Below are 6000 nucleotides of genomic sequence, written 5' to 3'. Positions count from 1 at the left end.
ATAAAAAGTATGAAGTGTGGTTAATTGTCTGAAATGCGAAATGCAAAATAATATTATTCAATAAAAATAATATAAATAAAAATCCAAAGTTATAACACTATCGCTTAAAAAGTATAACTTTCACTGAAATTATATACGTGCTTTATGTTATAGTAAATATTGGAGCTGAAGTAAGAATATCATCAAGAAGCTCTTTAATTCTTCAAACTTGTTATAGACCAGAAAGGTATCTCTTTAAATACTAAAGATCCTGAGGATTTTAATTCTTTAATTCTTTCCAGGAGCAAAGCATCCATGGATTTATAATGAAAAAATGGGAAATTAAAGTCGATATCAAAATCGATACCTGCAACATTATTTAATATTTTATTTAATATTAAAAATTTATTGGATTTAATTGGAATAAAATCTCGATGAAATAAATTTAGATCTCTTTTATTCATCGGTGCTAAACTTATTAGTTTCTGGTTTTAACCTTTTTCATAATAAAGAGATTTTCATAATAAAGTTTTAAAATAATATGCAACCATAAAGATGAAAAATCAAACAACTGAGATGCATAATTTTCATTTTTTTTAATATAATGAAGCATAACACTTTTAAAGTGAAACTAACTTTTCGTTAGATATGATTATTATATACATCAGACACAGTGAACTCGGCATGTCTTAAACTTTAAATTTAATAAAGAAATATTCTTAATATATCGATTGTTTTAAATATTATTTATATTTCTTCAATTTTACTAAAACTTTTCTAAAATTTCATGCCAATTGTTTCCATCGTCATAAAACACTTTACAGAATCAATCATGTTAAATTAAATAAAATTGAATTTAATCGAAAATTTTAAAACTCTATGACAAATTAATAATCATTGTGAGAATCGACTAATCGAAAAAGATGGGATTTTGCAGATATTAAGAATGAGCAAGAGAGTAATTCTTCATGATGTATTTATACAATTGTCAGTAAACAATTTTAATTATTAATATACAATTAAAAATATTTATAAAAAATTAAATTTAAATTATTAAAAAATACTCTTTATTATGTACATTAACTTACTACTTCAGATTAATTTCAGACTTATTTACTCTTTTATAAATTTATTTTAAAAGAATTATTTTGTGAAGTTTCAAATCATAACTGTAAAGAAAAGCATTTGTGTGTTTCATTTCAGTTATAACTAATGAGCGTACCTTTTATTTTAAAATAATAAAAAAATTGACAAAAAAAACCTTTTCCATATGAGTTCTAAGCACGTGTTTTTGAATTTCCGTGCTTCGCACGAAGATATGACGTTTCAAGGTCAATGCCATCAATTCTTCACACTTACGAATACGAAATGATAAGTAATAATCAAATGCAATCAAATAAGATGCCTTATCATTTTTTTTTCTGTATTGCTAAATGTTGTTGAGAAACCATGTTTTCTTCTTCATTACTTAATGTAAAGCATACAGCATTTTAGAAATGGTTTATTTATTCTATTTTTTGCGTTGTAAGAAGTTGGAAAAACTCTTGAAAAGAAAAAGGAAATAAAGTTTTGCAAAACTTTTGTCCCCCCGGCCAGATTAAAAGAAAAAAATGCACATAAGAGCAGATTAAAGACGATGATGTCATATGAGCAATGTTAAAGGGAAAAAGGAATATTCAACCGATATAAATCAAAATGGTTATATAGTTATTAATCAATATTATATTGAAATTCAATGAAATATGAAGAAAACGTAATAAAGGAGAGAAAGATAAAAGAAAATTATTCAAAATTTGCACATAAAAAAAGTTTCATTCTTTATTAGAATAAAATTTAGCTTAAGTGGGAAAAAGCGTAAGAAACAACATCGTTTATTTTTATTCTAATCTAGCTGACTCTTAGTTATTTTTTTTCCGACTGAATTTGCAGGAAATTCAGCAGCTCTTTTGAGTGATAAAACTGCAGAAATTCAGTTCTGCCAACCAGAACAACCCTCAATCTAATTTCTAAGCAATTTCTCAGAAGGAGCAAACAATATTTGAATAAACAGAATATATGGAAAAGAACTTGTCTTTATACATTAATGCATGAAGCGCCTATACTGGAAGCTTTCAGCGTGGCTTCTAACAGCATTCAATGAATTGCAGAAGATTCTCCGTGATGAGCACGGTTTAAATAGATCATGCCTTTCTAGCAAAGCAAAATTTGGGAACTATTCTTAAGTTAGCGTAGAATGCTTACAAGAATATCTGATTGAAGGCGATAAAAGTTAGAACTGCTTTAGATGATTTCCAGTTTTTTCTATAATAGTAGTGATTATCATCCCTGCATCTTAATTTTCGAGCCTTCTTCTAGTATAAAATAGATAGATGTGCAGGACGGTTCAAAAGTTCTTAGACTGACTTAAATAAATAATTTTTTCGATAGCATGAATCTTAATGATGACAGCTACCGGAGACCCTTTGCTTGTAAAAAAAGAGAAAAAGAAACACGAGATAAAGCATACAATGAAATATCAATGGAATATAATTCAGTGTAAAACAATAACTCATTTTCATAAGTAACATTGTGCGAAAAGTGTATCATTTCGGATGTTCTTTAAATACTCAAAGGTCCGTTTATATATATATATATATATATATATATATATATATATATATAATTATGTCTTACATGCCACTCTCATGCCGCGTACTGCTAATAATGTAGTTATCAAGTGTCTTTATTGTTTTACTATAGTGAATATATATTCTATTAAACCTGCATCGAAGTGTTATATATACCAGAAAATCTGTATTCTCCTATACTGAATATGTATTCCTATTGTGTGTGAATATATACTATATTAAATCTATATTGCCATGCTATTCCATTCCACTATATTGTTGTACTATAGTATTCCAATGAACCTCTATATGTAATATATATGTATTCCATTGAGCCCTGTATTGTTTCAAAAGAAGTCAACAGAAGTCAAATTCCACATTCTGTGACTCTGCCTTCTATTGTAAAAATGAACTGTTTTCGTATACGTTCCTTATCTTTAAAATTTGTTGAAGAATTTTTGAACTGCAGAGCAGAATTTTCAGTGACAGATACCTGATCTTATAGCGTGGATATATTGTGTAATATAAACGATATCTACTGCGGCGTATTTATATTTTTTGACTTTTGACTAGTTTTAATCGTACCTTCCCAAAAAATAACAAAAAAAAAGGTATATTCACAAAAAATTTTCCTTATTTAATATTTTTGAAACATATGAAGAATTAGAATGGAATTATTAGAGTTATTTAGAACGTTTCTAATCTTTGCTGGAGAGAAATCTGAATAGATTGTACTAACTATTGTCATGCTATTCCTGAGACTCTTTTCGAATTCAAAATTTAAGTTTGATATCGACAACTATTAATGTCAGACGAATTTAGGAATATAAGCTATCATGTAATATTAGTATTTATAAATAATTAATCTCTTCAAGCATTCACAACAATCTTATAGTGATTATATTGTATCACTACAGTTAAAATCTATTAATGCAGTTTTATAACATTAGATTAGTAGTATTCATTTGTTGACTGGCTATTTCATTATTGAGTAATAAAGAGTTAATATTATTTATTTTGCTATGCTTGAATTTTGTTCTCTCCCCGTGTAAAATGAGTAAATTTAAAAATTTAAATCTTGTAATTGACTTGAAAATCAAATTAAAAAAAAAACAATTCGTGGAATACTTTTTATGAGGTTAATCATTAAATATTAATGTATAATTAGTATATACTTTTAATAACTTTCATAAAATATCAAACAAAATTTGATTGATCTATTTAAAAGTAAATAATTTTTCAATTATTTTACTTATTACGTGTTTATTTATTCGAATGTGACATTAGAGTTACATGAAAAATGCCTAAATTGGCTTTCAGTAATGGTGCTTTGTGACATTACGTTCTTTTCTTTAAAATGACAATGGATTCCCAAATTGAGTTTGACGTGTATCATGTAAAGATATATTGAATCCATTATAAACATCAGAAGTTGGTTAAGCATCCAATTTGCCACAGTAATCATGATATATCGACTTCATTTTATCTTTGTCAACATTCTATAAGAGAATTGATAGCAAATCTATTTTTCTATTAACCATAAAGTTATTTTTAACGAGTTATTTCACACCAGGAATAAAATTTGTGAAATCAGAAGCAATAATGAAATATTTAGAAAATAAATTCAGCTCAGTGCTGATTATTTAGGCTGGTATATTGCTAGTATATTTGGATGGTTTTCAACACCTAAACAAAATTCTGTCCTCCGTACGACTAGAGCATGTTTGTTTTCTTAAAATTCTTCGAAATCCTTATCTTAATTCAATTCTTCAACATTTCACTTAATTGAATAAACATGATTTCTGTCAAAATTTCGTATATGTTTCTATTTAAATATAATCATCATTCCAAGTGAAATATATCATCGTAACTTTGTTAGAATCGCAACTCATTATTTTAGTGCAAAAATCTTTATTTTTAAAAGGCTCAAATGGTAGTTTCATTTTGTTGTCAAGCTTTTACATATTGTTAGCTATGAATAAAGTTTCTCAACTTTTTATGCACGTATTTCTTAAGGTAAAGAACGAATCAATTTGGTGTAAGCAAAAACTAATTTTCATAATGGTGGAAAACACATGAGGCAGGATAATTAAAAATATTCCTCTAGTTAAACTGAAAGGCAAAGGTAGATATATATCTTTATATCTAAGTTACTACCTGGCAACATAAATTGTTGATGTTACAAACAGTCGATATTAAGGCTTTAAAATCACTTTTCAGCTCCTAACGTCTAAGATATTGCCAAAATTTCAAATACAAAAGTTGTTTATCTTAATAAGGCGCTAATTTTATTCATTGGATTTATTTTTCTTTCTTCAATAATAAAAAAGTTATGTCGAAATAAAAATTTCAACCTCTCCCCACCATTTCCACCCCCTTTGAGCTAGATGAGCCATTTATGAACTCATCCGAGATTTTTACATTTCTAACAACATATTCCAAGCCAGTTAAAATTCAGACAAAATTACTCTGTTATCCTGTTCATGACGAGAACATGGGCAAAGGGTGGTTTGGGGACCCTAGGGACCATGATCGGTGAAAAACTGAAGAAATTTTTCCCGAAGTCATGCCATGAGAACCATTGCAATTGGTAGTCTTTTTATAGGAATCTACCTACAAGTGAACAGTTGTAGACTATTGTTCCTTCAAGTTCATGTGAAAATAAAAGTTATACCAGTCGAAGTGAAAGAAGAGTGTTAAGAACTCAGTGTTAACACAGTAAAAGATTTAAAAGATTTCATGAACACAGAATTTATGAAAAGAAGTAATTGCCTTATGAGTATATTAAGAATGTGCAGTATGGTCAAAGTATTTTCCTGATGAAATATATATATATATATATATATATATATATATATATATATATATATATATATATATATATATATATATATATATATATATATATATATATATATATATATATATTATGAGAGAACCATTGAAAACAATGCTGAAAATTTTTGGCTACGAGATTATCATGATCTTTTTTTAATTTTTATTTATTTATTCATTTTGGTTTTGCAGGCAATGCAGGAATGATGATTTTACATTCGATTGTTATCGTAATGACGAGATTTAGAGTTATATAAAAGACAAAGTGTTTGCAACGCATTTTGAAGATATTGATACACGTAAAGTTAGGATTACAGATACATTGTCTAGGGAAACACTCGAAATATTGGACAGTACTTGGCGAGAATTGGACAGTACAGTACTTGGCGAGAATTGGACATTCTTCTAGCTATTTAGGATACACACTTTGAAATTTACCAAGTAAGTGATTTTATTATAAATTTTATAAACATCTTTACAATATATCGAAACAACCATATGCTAAGTTATAATAACTCTTTCTCAATAATTTTTTTATATTTGGTGAAGACTTTGTGACCACTCTGTATATCATGATAAA

This window comes from Argiope bruennichi, chromosome 3 (assembly GCF_947563725.1).
Source record: "Argiope bruennichi chromosome 3, qqArgBrue1.1, whole genome shotgun sequence".
Classification (NCBI taxonomy): domain Eukaryota; kingdom Metazoa; phylum Arthropoda; class Arachnida; order Araneae; family Araneidae; genus Argiope; species Argiope bruennichi.
This window is presented reverse-complemented; position numbering follows the sequence as displayed.